At 35.2% G+C, this 15,708-nt stretch overlaps 1 long non-coding RNA gene across 1 annotated transcript; it reads right to left on the bottom strand.

The window, feature by feature from the left end:
* Positions 1 to 6,161: 6,161 nt before the first annotated feature.
* Positions 6,162 to 13,430, bottom strand: LOC145692021 (uncharacterized). Its single transcript, XR_014132608.1, has 2 exons — positions 12,177 to 13,430; positions 6,162 to 6,655 (listed from the first exon to the last, which is right to left on the bottom strand). It is a non-coding gene; the product is annotated as an uncharacterized LOC145692021 (long non-coding RNA).
* Positions 13,431 to 15,708: the final 2,278 nt, after the last annotated feature.

Here is a 15,708-nt window from a genome sequence, read left to right as displayed (position 1 = left end):
CACTGTGCTTTAAGTTTAAATGAAAGGTATATCGAATGTTAATGTTCACAAAATGGAAAGGAAAATTAACCATAAGAAAAATGTCGAAACATTTTCCCAAAATCAAATATTCGTATTACAAATGAGTTAAGGGGAAATAAATATTTCGCAGTTCTTCATATAGCAGAGAATTTTCTCATTTAATTTCTCTCCGGGTTTATTTCGGCGAATTTGTTTATAGTTCGCCTTTTTAGGAAAAACGAGAATAGTTATTTCGCCTAAAATAGCAGATACAAATCTTATCATTTATCTGTCATAAAAGTGTCAGATAATTTATTAGGCGAAACGAGGATTAGGCCAAACGATGCGAGATTCCTCGTGGGCAACCGCTGCAATTAACCGTGATTTGATTACATATATTTTACTAAAAACGAAAGGGGAAAGCCTCGCCCATAGTCCCACTATACCTTGTTGCCGCAACGTGAGGACTAGTTGTCATTGAGATAGGAAGAAAACATGGCAGAAGATAGCACCTTTTGCTTAAAAATATTTTTCTTGTACAAAACTTTTTTTGCAGCATCTTACACAGTGCATGCAGGCAAGAAGTCGGGCCGAATATATATCGTACGAAAAGTTAAAATCACGATAGTTCTACGTCAAAGAAGGTAAGACTGGAAGAACTGCTACAGTAGGTGGACTGCAAATAACACAAAAGCTAGAATTCAGGAAGAAGTGAACCTTTCTGTTGCAATGAGCACTTTCAGGCTCATTGCTAGTTATTGTATATATCTACATATATCTTCGAGTATTTTAAAATACATATTATTTTCTTTGGTTTTATTAATACACAAATAATTAGTAGTTAGTACCAGCGCTGGTAAAATCATGATAAAATATGGTAAATGCTTATTAATCATTTATATAAATATACATATATATTTTCTGTTTGATCATTTTGTATATTGTTCAATGTATATATATATTAATCTAAAAATTATCTTGTGCAGCTTTAGAGAAAATTAATTTCAATTAGGCTAAAGTTTTGTTTTTTAGCCAGTTTAGTTTGAAACAGTGCTAAGCAGAACGACAGCTTCTATCTTTGTTGCGGAGGGGGAGGTTGTAAAAATCATATGTAAGAGAGAAGGGAAATAGCAGGAGGAGGGCAGATTCTTCACTCTTTTTAAGCAGTTGAGACGGAAATTTCTTTCGGGAGAAGCCTCCGTGCTCCAGAGGTCTCGATTTAATTCGTGACCCTTTTTTTTAAGTCAGTAGCAAGGGTGCAGCCGAGGAGATGGCTGTGGCTGAGGATCAAGTTTTAGATTTATATTAGGGGAATACGAATCGGAATATTTAAATTCTCGTTGTATGTCCTTGGGGTTTAGACTAAGGATAGGTGCGATCCCTGGATAGGAATTTTCTGGGAAATGTATTTTAGTGTGGATCATTAGATCTTTGTTTTCAACGTCTTCTTTTGGGCGCTGGCTGTTATATGGGATTTGATTGAATATTAGGGAAGGTCATTGCTATGGCAACTGGAGCCGAATAAGTTTTTCTTACAGTTAATTGTGTTTGATTAGCTGGATTAGATTATTTTACACAGCTGATTCATCACGTAAGGGGATAACAGGTTGTTTGGTTTGAGATTGTTTCCTATTACCGAGCCTTGAATGAAGCTGGTGTATTCTTAGATGAAGGAAATTCCCACTTCCCTATTTCCTTTTTTCTTCCCTGATTAATGATTAATAGCTAGTTTATTTCCTAAAGGTTTGTCCAATAAAGGGCAACACCTGAATTAGGGATTGTAGGCCAGACAATGCTCAGAATGTTGGGTCTGTCTTTAGAGAATTCGAGGTTTATCATGGCTAGTACGAGAACGCATATTCAGAACCTCTTTTAGAGAAATTTTAATTATCCTTGTATTGAACTCTTGCCGACTGAACCAAGCACAATTTAAACCATTAAGTAGGTGGTGACCTCTAGTTTTAAGAAGTGAACCTCTATTCTTTTTTTTGGGGGGGGGGGACTGAGGAATTAGAGAACTCAATTTTATTAATGAAGAAACTTTTAATCCCACTGTATTTCTCTTTTTTGGTTTCCTGAATAAAATTTGGTCTAATTAGAATTCCCTGAACTTTATATAGAATTAATTTATATAGAATTCCCTGAACTTTTGGTATTATGATTAAGTTATATTTGTTTTTCTAATTACCCTAGACAATTAGTAAACATATTTTAATATATATTATGTTAGCGTCTCTTGGGATTAAGTCTAAGGTTTTCATACGAGGAGGAAGCCGAAGGGACCATTACACTGTGTGGCGAGAAAGCCATCTCTTTCTGCACGTTTTGCTCCCCTCCAGTAGCCACGCGTGGCATAGTCGCTAACTCTCTCGCTTTTGGTGCGAGCGGTCCTGGCTTCGACTTCGGGTGGGAGCAATCGGTTGAAAAAGTGTAAAAGTTTTTTCAGGCCATTCATCCTGAATGAGGTTTTCCTTAATTTTCCTCATTCGCACTAGCCAAATGCCGGGATGGTACCTAACTTATAGAACCCAGGGCGCTTCCTTCCTTCCCCAATACTTTCTACCTTTCTCTTTCAGCAGACCTTGTGCTCGCCGAGTGATGTCATCCCTCATTAACTTGACGAGTAAATGGCCTTAGAAGCCGACAGCCAAGAAATCTAATTCCTAATCCTAATCGTTTGCTTACCTCCACCCAAAATATAACTTTGCAATAACTTGTTAGTTGATAATTGGCTGCAAAGCCGAGTCTACACTTGTTTTCACTTGATTTAAGTAATCTGCATAATACGACACAGCTTCTAGCCACGAGCTGCACTGCTTGAGAAGGTATTGGAACATTTTCCGGAACTTCGCAAAACATATGTACGTGAGATGAAGCTTAGAAAAAAAATTTATTTTCCATTCGATACAAGCGCGTGATGTATGCATAATTTGTGAGACCTAAGAAAGATCTTAACTCTTACTGAGATTTATTGATATTTAGAAATTATTAATATTTGTGACCCAGAATCAACGACAGATTTTACAGACGTTCCGTCTATATTAACCGGTAAAAGTACCATATTATTTTCACAACAAATAGAGGCTAAAAGTTCTCTACTTCTGCTATTTTTATTCCCAGTAAATGTGCCTCTGTCATTCAATGTATACTTCAGTTTAAAGAAATATAGCAAGAACACTGATGTTGTTGGTATGTATTATTTGGAACAAATGGTTGTGCATTTGAATTTAATTGACTGTTTGAACTTCCTTGACATGCATTGTACTGTTGGTGATTACAACATGATTTTTGATAATTTTGACTACTATATGGCTGATATTGGTAATTATTGTATGCCGGCCTATTGCCTCTGAAATATCTACCTCTTTAAAAACCTCTGTTATTTCCTCTCTGCCTAGAATTTCTATTACCAAAGTTATTTCCGGCATTGTTTGAATTATAATTTCTATTCCCTTCATTTCTGAAATATCTACCTCTAGACTGTCTCCTATTGGTATTGTTTCCTCTATTATTATTATATTGGTTTTGATTTCTCCCTTGATTATTTTTCTGGCTATAATTACCATCATTCTTTGAATCATTTAAGGCTATTTGCAATTCTTCTAATTTCTTTACTAAACTAGCTATTTGAGATAAGCTCACCGGTTCTTGTATGATCTGCTTTTCTTCCTTTTTCTTTGCAATTTTTGCCACTAATTCTTCTAAATCTGAATCATCTTCACTGTCTTGCTTTCTTAATTTACTTAACATTTCCCCAACAGTTTCTTTTGGTTCACTACTTCTACGATTCTTTCTTCTAACTATTTTTACCTTATTTTTCTCCAATTTCTGCAAGTCATTCAGAAATTCGTCTAAGTTAGCATAGGATTTCGTTCCGACGTTATCAATATAATACGGTAATATACCTGATGCTATAAGGCCTATTTTCTTCTTATCCGACATTTTCTCATCTAGTCTTTCCGCTAAAGTTAAAATATCATATGCAAAGTTAATGACTGGTTCGCCTTCTGTTTGAAGTCTATCCCTAATCCGATCTTCAATGTCTACATTAAATGTCGATCCTGTAAATTCGTCTATTCCCACACAGCAATGAAATATTTTCAAAACGTTTCTAAAACGTGCCATCATTTTCCTTCAGAAAATGTATCCTACTTCCCTTAAGGAAATATATTCCATATGTTGTTGAAAACATTTTCCACATAATACTGAAAATATTCTCTAAATACACTCAAAAACGTTGTAGAAATATTTTATACGCCGTTAGAAAAGTTTTCCTAAAAATGTTTTCTGTACGATTTCCAAACATTACTGAAAAAGTATTTGAAACGTTTTATACAATGTTAACGGAATGGTTTTTAAAATGTTTCTCATGGAATATTTTAAAATTATTTACCAATAACGCAGACAATATTTTCCTACATATGCCAAAATATTTTCTTTACATGACAAAATATATTTAGTGAATATTTTTTGTACATCACAGAAAATATTTAAAGAATAGTTTCTGTGCATAACAAAATATTTAGGGAATATTTTCTGTACATGACAAAATATTTACAGAATATTTTCTGTACATGATAGAACCCAAAGCCCATAGGCCAATTCGGTTACTACTGCAGATACGAAAACAAGGTAAGATACAGAAGGAAATTTTTAAAATGCAGCAAGTTTTGTTTTTATATTAGTATACCGCCCAATAGTAACGAAAAGTACAACGCTGCCACTGTTGGACAACAACGAATGAAAGAAAGAAAGTTTGAAATTATTTGGACCAAAGGGAACGGAAAGACACAATGAAAAATATAGTGCAAGACCCAATTTCGCGTCCTTCGTATCTGCTCCCCCCCCCTCAACACCGTGGTTGCTACGCCTCTGGCGTGGATGTTGCATTTGCATGTTTATCCTTCACTGTGTCTCCTTTCAATTCTTCTCGGTGTAGCTAATTTCAAACCACACATTCTTTCATTCGTGTAGCCCGACATGATGTATGGTAACGCATTTTCTTTATTGAGCGGTACACTAGTACAAAAACAAAAGTGTTGCTGGAATTTAAAAGAGTCCTTACATATCTTACCGTGTTTCCATACCTGCAATAGTAACCGAGTTGGCCTATGGGCTCCGGACTTTTGCGTCACTCTGCATATACGGTATAACGGCTTCTTGCTGGGAACAAATAGTAGGTTGAAAACAAGGCGGCCAGGCTGTGACATAGCAGCTGGAAGAAAACATAAGATTCTTCTGTACAATTTTACCTGCTTAGACGTCTTTGCCTCACTCTGTCTTCATGACGAGGAACCATTGCGGCCCACAGACTCAGACCAAAAAAATAAATAAATAGATAAATAACTAAAAACAAAATAAAAATAAAATACTACTACTACTACTACTACTACTACTACTACTACTACTAATAATAATAATAATAATAATAATAATAATAATAATAATAATAATAATAATAATAATAATAAACAGTGTAAATTATAACTACGTAATGTTAACTTGCTCTCATAATTTTAAGCATTTTTTTTTAAACTCAAACTCTTATTTACACACAAAATGTTTCTGGGTGTTTCACTGGTACTACTGGTATGTGGACACACCGTGCATATATGTTGGGGTGTCTTATGTGACTTACGACATTCAAACTGCACATCAGTGTGTTCACAATCGTCGCCTGCCAGTTTTGAAAGCGGCTGTATTGGATTTTTTTTTTTTTTTTTAATACGAAAAGGATTGAAGTTTAGACATCCATTTCAAGAAACAATTGTTGGCAATCCTTTTCCTATCTTAAAAATAATAAATCCAATATAGCCGCTTTGTAAATTGGCACGCGATGATTGTGAAGGCTCTAATTTGCAGTCTGAACCTCGCAACATCACATAAGACACCCCAACGTACATAGACGGCGTGGCCACATACCAGTAGTAGCAGTGGAACACCCTGAAGCATTCTGTGTGTAAATAAGATTTTGAGTTAATAATAATAATAATAATAATAATAATAATAATAATAATAATAATAATAATAATAATAATAAAAGCAGCTTAAAATTATGAGAGCAAGCTAACATTATGTAGTTATAATTTACACTGTACACTATAATAAATATACATCTATATAAGTTTATATCGGTTAGTAGTTAAATAAAAATATAAATGTACACTATTCTGGCATTATTTATTTAAATACTCTTCAGCAGCATCTTCATGCTGCTCGTATTATTTGTTTCTATACATTAAGAACAATCTTCTCAAATATCACATTAAGAACAATCTTCAACACTTGTTCTAGAAAATTATGTCACTGACACTAATTAAAAAAAAATCAACAACAATATTTATGTAAAATATGTTCTACAAATCTACGGCGCATGGGGAATAGATCTTTTCACGAAATGTCACTTTTTGCAACTTTCAAGAAATATCACATTGTTGAATAACCAGAAAACGTATTTGCTTCTTTATAATGTCACTTTTGATTACCACAACTAACTATAAATTCGACGCTGCGAATTGTCAGTTAAAGTTCTGTGGAACTGCAGCTGAATTCTTAACTGATCTTCTTGTTCGTCTCTGTATGACATGTTGAAGCCAAATCCCAATAATCTACGCGATCTCATCGTTAGTTACGTTTCTCTTGTGTTACACAGTTTCTGAAAATAAAAATAATAGGCAGCGTTTAATAACATAATAACAGCAGGGAATGATTAAAGATCAATTATTACATCTTAAACTTACAAAAATATTTAAAATGTTTGTGTAGGACCTACAGCAGCTTGTGAAGACAATATTGTGTTACAAAAGTAACATCCTGAAGAAAATGTAAACGGCAAGGAAGACAACAGCTTCAGCTGAAAGTGACATACCTCAGACTGTAGCTTACTTACGGACGTTGTAACATGTTGAAGCGGTCACACATTTTTTTTAAAAAGTATAGCATCTTATAAATATTAAACCTATTAAAAAAAAAAAAAAAATTGAAAACATGTGGCAGCATTTGAGTTGATGAAGAACTAGCGTCTCATTCCGAATGCTCTGATCTCAAATCTGGACCCGATCATCCTTTTTCCCTCAGTCGTACCAGGTGAATGCCGAGGTGGTTACTAAGGCCTTGATGACCGCTACCTTGCTTGATTTCTTTCCCCACGGAGCAGGCCATACATATTATTTTGCCTTATACAAATGAATAATTTTGATACGTTGCATTGCAAAGAATACAAAAAATCGCGAATATAGGAACGAATCATGAAATGCTCAAGAAAACTACCAACATGACAGAACAATTCAGTAAAAGGATGAAATGAAAGGTAAGGGGAAAAAACAAGGAATGTCCATGTGTGTGCTTTATTGGGTACTTTGTCCTATGAGATGGTGACTTTTGGTACTATTTGCCTGTATATATATATATGCATCCGTAGATGTAAAAATATCTATGTAAAAACAGGCAAAAGATTTGATTAAGCCTATGCCTTTTTACGAGGTTTTCAATATTAAAACACCGTTTTCTCAAAAATACAATTTTGTGACATTCCTTCTATTTTCCCCTTACCCTTCAAATATACTCTATACATGTTCAACTCTCTCTTCCACGGACACTTAAATGGAACGTGTCACTTGAAGATGGGAAAATTGCGCATTTTGCTAAAATAAGGATTTTCAAAGTGTTTTGAATGTTATAACAGCGCTTGTAGTACATGCTTTTGGGAAATAAAGTTTACAGGAAGATGATTCTGAGAAGTATTCATGGCACAATAGTATGTATTTAAAGCGAAGAAAAAATAAAAAGGGCGCCAGAAAGGTTTTTTTTTTTTTTTTTTTTTTTTACAAGAATTTAAACATAGTGTATCCCTCTTCAAATGACAACTTCTTTGATTCTTTCCACTCTGAATCTAAGGTACGGCTTTTTTAATGCATTCAGTGCATTCACAACTTTATAAAGGTCTTACGTTGAAAAAAATGGAATCTTTAAGTTTAACGTCCCACGGTTATGCGGTTAGGCTAAAGGAGATGGTGATAATGAGAAATGAGTGAAATGGTGGAATGAAGAAAGTGGGAGGAAACGGGAGAACCCCGAGAAAACCCACGAGCACGGTATTTGCCACCACAAAGTCCACACGGCGCGAGCTGGGATCGAACCAGGCACCCCAAGCACTGGAGGTGAACGCTCTACAACTGAGCCACCGCGCCCTCGGGTCTTACGTTGAATGTTGTATATCTTAGCGCGAAAGCAACTAATTCGCCCAAGGAAAGTCCAAAATCTAATAAGAACCACTTCCAATCACTTGGTCACCTTAATTGCACCAATAATATACCAACGAAAAGCTCAAAAACCTAGGTGGGTTTTTCCGGGCTGGGCCCAATTGGGCAAACCCTGAACACAATACAATACACACACACACATATATATACATATATATATATATATATATATATATATATATATATATATATATATATATATACGCAAATCGCAAAAGAATAATTGTAATCTTTCGGCAAATCTAGTCTGATGGCCCCCTTTAATTTTATATATGCCAGGTGAAATATTTACATGTCGCCTGCCGCAAACCATTTAAGAGAAAATAAGAAAATTAGCGAAAGAATTATAATTTTTCAACAATTATTTCGAGCGGCACGCCAATAGTAAACCTGCAGGCAGAATTAGGTAATACTCAAGCAGACTGTTTTACCAAATTTTGACGCATTTCTTGCATCTTCCGGTTTCTTTTTGCAGAACATGCACTAAACGAAAAGAAATCCTTAAGTTTAATATCCCACGATCATGTTGGTTAGGCTAAAGGAGACGGTGATAATGAAAAATGAAGAAAGTGGGAGGAAACGGGAGAACCCCGAGAAAACCCACGAGAAAGTCCACACGGCACGAGCTGGGATCGAACCAGGGACCCCAAGCACCGGAGGTGAACGCTGTATCACTGAGCAACCGCGCCCCCCTATGTACTAAATGAGGAGCTCTAAAAGAAAAAGCGAAACAACTTCTGTTAGGTGGCCAGTAAAAAAGCACGCATGCTATCTGAGTCAGGGCAGAAGCACAGCAGGGGGGCACGCATAAACGAGGATGGTGCAAAAACATTTACAATATTTGTAATTATTCTTATCTTCAAAAACACTTAATTTCGATCCTAAAAAAAAAAATACCTTTCACAGCTAATACACGAGTGTTACACCGCCTTTCTTTCTTACCTTTACGACAGAAAATAGTGTATGTAGGGCTATTGCCTCTGTTCTGAATTTTTCTTCTTGAATAAATCTTTTCCACACTTTGCGCAGTTGATTTTACGCGCTTCACCATACCATGACTGTAGAAACTTTATAATCCTTCTCTCTTTATTACACAATTCTTTAAAAAAAAAAAAAAAGTTTACATTACGGCCATCGCAGATGTTCACAACTGACGTATGAACCGGAAATTCCCGCCGCTTACTTCTACCCTATTTGCATTCAAAATCCATTTCAATAAGCTGTGCAATGATAGAAATAACTTACATTAACACTCTCATTCCTTCACGAAAAATATTTCACATCATATTTTATCTATAAATTTTGTTCTCGGCGTAAACGTCTGCTCGAGAGAACCCAAGAATTATTATAACCCACTGGTGTATTTAAGGGGGGCTTCCGGGCTTAAGCCCCTTGAAATTGTACTTACTATATTAAAGTAAATGAATTATCTTGGAGAACAAAGTTAGCCAAGCCCTTCTCCCGTGAAAAAAAGTCGTAAATACGTCATTAAAATGGTAATATACGCGCAATTATCCCGTCACCAAAATAGAAATGTACGTGCCTACTCCCTTCGGAAGCATCCCCTCGGCCCCCCCCCCCGCCTTCACCCTCCCTGACTCGGTTAGATGGCATTCGTGCTTTTTAGTAGCCCCGTAACACAGATTGGTTTGTATTTTTTGGGCTTCTTATCCACACATCAGGAATCAGTATAAATACGCAAATCGTAAAAGAATTGTAATTTTTCGACAATTAATTCTGACGGTCGCCTTGAATTTATAAGTGAAAAATTTATACGTCGCTTGGCGAAAATCATTAAATAGACAACAAGAAGGAAAGTAGCGAAAGAATTATATTTCACTAAGTATTTCGAGCAGTGCTTCTTCCAGACTTGTCTTTGGGAGGGCAGTGGCTCCCCGGAGCAGAACAAAACAATACGTTTATAATAATAACTAGAATAGCACGAGCAATGCCCCCGGAACATTACTTTTGAAAGAAACACTGCTTTCGAGTGGCACACCAGAAGTAAAACTGCACGCAGAATCATTATAACATGTCATAAAAATGGTAATGTACGCATCTTTTTAAACTCTTTACTTTGAACAAGGCAGTGATATTATGTCAGTACATAGTATTGCCGAATGAGCATTAGCGAAAAATGAAATGAAATGAAATCTTTGAGTTTTACGTCCCACGATTATGCCGGTTAGGCTAAAGGAGACGATGATTATGAGAAATGAATGTAATGGTGAAATGAAGAAAGTGGGAGGAAACGGGAGAACCCCGAGAAAACCCACGCACACGGTGTTTGTTCACCACAAAGTTCACTTTACGGGGGCTGGGATCGAACCCGGGACCCCAAGCACCAGAGGTGAGCATTAGCGAGTGAAGGCGGGTTAGAGTCCCGCAGGGCACGTTGTTTTCTCTTTCCTTCTTGGGAACTGTAACTGCAGAAACCGGTTCAGATCAATTGGTCATTGTCACTGCCTTGACTAAAGTAAAGACTTGCCCGCATATTTTCCCTTTGGAAGCATCCCCTCGCTCCTGCTGACCTCCAACTTCGCAATGCTCTGACTCAGACAGTATTGGTGCGGGAAGCTTCTAGAACACAGGTCCCCCATATAGGTTAATAGATGTTTCTTTTCTGTATCAAAGTAAAATATTTAATTCACATAGTATTGCCGAGCGAGCGTTAGCAAGTGAAGGCGGGTTAGAGCCCCGCAGGGCACGTTGATTTCTGTCTTTATTACAGATAAATGGGAAGAGGAACCTGTGTTCTACATCCCTACACGTAGTACAGGCTGATTTATATTTTTTGCACTGTAGTTTTTACGTCATACATCCGGCAACGTATATATATACGCAAATCATAAAAGAATAACTATACTTTTTCGACAATTACTTCTGACGCTCCTTTTGAATTTTATCTATTACATGTGACGTATTTCAAATCGCCTAGCGCAAATCTTTAGGAGACAATAAGGCTTGTGTATAGCCCGCTCCCCCCAGTTCTTTGTCACCGGAACTGGAAGAGTCAGTACTACTACTACTTATATCGAGAACAGAACCAAACCAACCCCTGCGGGGCTTCTAACCCGTTCCTACTACTATTGCTACTAACTACCACCACTACTACTACTATTGCTACTAACTACTACTACTACTGCTACTATTACTACTACCGCTACTAAAGCTACTACTACTACTTATACTAAAGCTTCCTTACCGCAAGATTTACATCTTAAATCTTTATAACATGCGATTCCGATTCATTATGAACTAGTATGAATCGTTAGAATCACTATGATTCGTTAAAAATCACTGGGGGGAGCGGGCTATACTCAATCCGACAATAAAAAGAAAATTATTAAAAGAATCTATTTTTCAGCAATTATTTCGACTGGTGAGCCAAAAGTAAACCTTCACGGTATTTTATGTATAGAGATGAAAAATAGAAATCTAGCATCCCATACCTTTATTAATTTGTAAACATAAATTTCTCGATAATACATAGTATACATGAGAACACCCTGATCTGCGTTTCTTGTGTTCTATTACCATTTCTACATGAAATACCATAAATTTTCTACGTAGTGCAATATAAGAAGTACCCATGTGCACAAGACATGCGATATGCCTTAAATCCCCCCCTCCACACACACATAGTCATAGATAAAGTACAAGGGCACTACACATGCAGATATGCAGATATAAAGTACAGGTACGTTCTTTTTTTATTTTCGTATCAGTCGATAAGTAAATAAAAGTCGCTTTGTTACCCCCTTTGTAAGTTCGTACATACTCAATGAATAATTCCTAAAAGTATGAGCGTCCTGCTTATTCGGGAACTGATGCAGCTTCATGTATACTATACAGACACTCAATCACTTATAAAGACAATAAAACTAAATTATTTTATGTAATCGTTATACTTACCGACTTTTCTTGTCTTTCTTTCTTTCTTCTTCACTATTAACAGTGTTGAGGTGTGCCTCCGACTTCGGAAAAGTCTTCTTTAATTTCAAATCACTCATTAACTAATTAAAATTGGGTATATTACCAACTTTTTAAGTAGGTAGATATTCAATGAATAATTCCTGGCTCCTTAACTATAGCCCTTTTTCTATATAAAGATATCTTCTTCAACATGACTGAATATAGTGAGATTTATTTTATTTTATTTATTTATTTTTTAAATATTCCTTCTTGTCTTGACTTGTGAATTCAACATAGCGCGCAAGGAATGCTGGTACCTTTGATAAACAAATGACGGTTGATGTAGCGATGCTAATTAGCAATCTCACACACTGGATATCATAAATTTCAAATTTTTAACAAATATATTTCTTTGGTGCTGCTATAATTAGTATAATGATTGGTAATAATGCTACTACGATACTCTCGTGAGAGAATTTATTCAACATTCGATAAAATATTCTGCAAATAATTCTAAAATATTACATGAAAATATTTCATTTAAGTTACAGGACAAGATAACAAACACATTTCCATACAAAATTAATAGGAGTTTTAAAAATATTTCTTATCTTACGAACGAATTTATTTTTAAAATATTCGAAATATTTTAAAAATTATATTTCATATGTTTTCTTGTAACAATAGAAAAGAATGTAAATGACATGTTGGAAAACATTTTATTCTGTTTATAGGCCTATTCTGTTTCCTTTATCATGTATGTAAAACATTTTTTGTGTTACTTAGAAAACATTTTCTCTCTCAACTAGGGGTAAAAGTACGGGGGGACGCCACCCCCACCTCGAGAAAATATATACGGCGTCTACCCAGTTCCTAAAAAAAATTACAATGGGCAAAGATAGGCAGGGTGAACGACGTGACGTCATCCGCTACCTACCGTCCCCCAACCTTTTCAGATCCACTTTTACCCCTGCTCTCAACATTGAAAACATATTACATTACATTCAACACAATATTTCTATTACAATTTGTGAAAATTTTCCATACATTATTTTCCTACTAACGTTCTAAACATGCACATCCTGTTCAGTGGCATATTTACGATTTTGTTTTGTGGAGGGAATCTTTGCTAACTTTATTCCTGAAAATGTGAAAATTGTGCAGGATATTTCATTTACTTTAATATAGTAAAACAATTTCGGGGGAGGATTAAGCCCGGAAAGCTTATTTAACGCCAATGCTTCCCGTAGTTAATTAAATGTTCTCCAAACACATTTTAAAAAATAGTTCCGGCATATACTTGGGATACTTCTCAGATATAACAAGGAATATGTTTTCTCCAGTAACGGAAGAGTATATTCTGAAAACATGTAAAAATGTTTCTATAATAGACCTATATCAGAAAATGTTGTTCACTAAAGACACAAAATATCTTCCAAAACACAATGGAAAACATTTTCTATTCATTTTTAATGTTTTCTTTTAACTGTTTTAAAGTTTTATATTCAAAATTCCATAAAATATTCTGGAAATAATACTAAAATATCATACGAAAATACTTAATTTAAGTTATAGGAGAAGATTACCAAAATACTTTTGTAAAAATTAAGTAAACCTTTTTAAAACATTTCTGAAAAATATTTCTTATATTACGATATAATTTATTTTTAAAATATTCTAAATGTTTTTAAAAATATATATTTAATACGTTTTCTCGTAAAAATAGAAAATATTACAAATAACGAATTAGAAAACATTTTTTAAATATGTGGAATATATTTCGTTTGATTGCTTTCCGTATCATATATGGAAAACATTTTTAGTATCATTTCGAAAATATTTCCCTTCTCAACAGTGAAAACATATTAAATTAGATCCAAAACAATATTTCTAATATATTTTGTGAATATTTTCCTGGTTTTACTTTCCGGCAAGCATTCTCAAAATGTACTCCAGGTAATTTCTAAAATGTTTTACAAACATTTTTGGGAAAATATTTTTGGGAAATATTCGGAATACATTGGGGAAACCAGCATGGAAATCTTCAGAGAAGGAAAACCTTTTGAAAACCAAGGAAAATATTTTCTTTTGATTGAGGAAATATTCCTTGCTGTGTGGGTTAACTGTTTTCTCAGTGTCGCATAAGGTGTGGTCTCAATATTTTTCCTTTTCAAAAATAATTTGTCTCATTGACGGCCACGGCAATAACGCATTTCTTTTATTATCGTCATAACCTCCTGTATCGCAAGCATCGTCAAACTTCTCAAAGAATGACACTATATCTCTATCATTTGTTAGATCAAATCTCGAGCGGCCGACTGTAATAACCAACAATACTTAAGGTTTAGCTATAATACAGCCTTCACCTTGCAAAAATATCTAGATTATCGCGCTTAGAAAAGATTGTGTACCGCATGGCTTGCGAGAAATGGAACTGGTACCTCTCATTTTAACCAACAGATATCTATATTTCCTGTGAGTAGGTTCACATATTATTATGTGGCGCAAAACGAAGTTCAATAACTAAAATATGACTAATATATTTCGCCAACAAAAAAGAGTGGTATTAAGCTGCGGAAGGATATATCTTTTTATATGTAACATTTACTGGAGTCTCTTTGCCATTTTTACTGGACGAAAAGTACTGCCATCTACCAACAATAAAGTAACGACTGTAATAGGTAATAATACAGAAATTGCTCTATGCTCAGTATTGATGGTTGATTATGATCCTATGTATCATACTTATCGTACCTTTCATTAGATCCAAAGACGTTATTATTAACGGGACCTCTCAGGCGAAGTGACGTTTGTGGTGGGTTTTCTCGGGACTCTCCTGTTTGTTCCAACTTTATTAATTCTATCATTTAATTCATTCCCATCATCACCATCTCCTTTAGCCTAGTTAGCACATACATAAGACGTAAAACCGAAAGATGTAATTTTTGTTTAACTACGAAACTCTGTAGGTCTTCAATCAGAGATGTCATCTAGAAGAACATCGAACAATCGATACTTCATAGTTTGAAACACTGTACGCATGATTTAACAGCATGGTTATATATTAATCAGTGGCGTGCGCACAATTTTATCAATGGGGGTTTAAGATGCCATCTCAGATCCTGTTAGGACAAGTGTGGTTTTTGTATAGCTTATTCTTAATATAGTAAATGTTTACTAGTTTATTATTATCTAGCTTAGACGGAGGTTGACAACTCCGAAACTACTTCTTGTGTACGCCACTGGTACAAAGGGAGAATAAGGAGCTCAATTTCTAATATCGTTAGAGGAACTCTCAATAGAATCTAATGGTGCTTCTGACTTCAATCTGGTTACGTTAGTGGGAGAGCCGGGTTCGGTTCTCGGTGGGAGCTATTGTGGTTCGGAACCCATGTTAATCAGTAGGTCCACGTCTCATATAGCCTCGCAGCTAAACTGGGCGTTAAACTCAAAATCAACTCATCTGGTTACGTTAAACCATAGACGATTAGGTACACTTCAAAGAGAAAAGTTTGAACTATGTAAACTGAAT

Source organism: Thermobia domestica, chromosome 8 (assembly GCF_964235325.1).
Source record: "Thermobia domestica chromosome 8, izTheDome1.hap1.1, whole genome shotgun sequence".
Classification (NCBI taxonomy): domain Eukaryota; kingdom Metazoa; phylum Arthropoda; class Insecta; order Zygentoma; family Lepismatidae; genus Thermobia; species Thermobia domestica.
The sequence above is the reverse complement of the archived record's forward strand: the minus strand, read 5'-3'. Positions and strand labels throughout refer to the sequence as shown.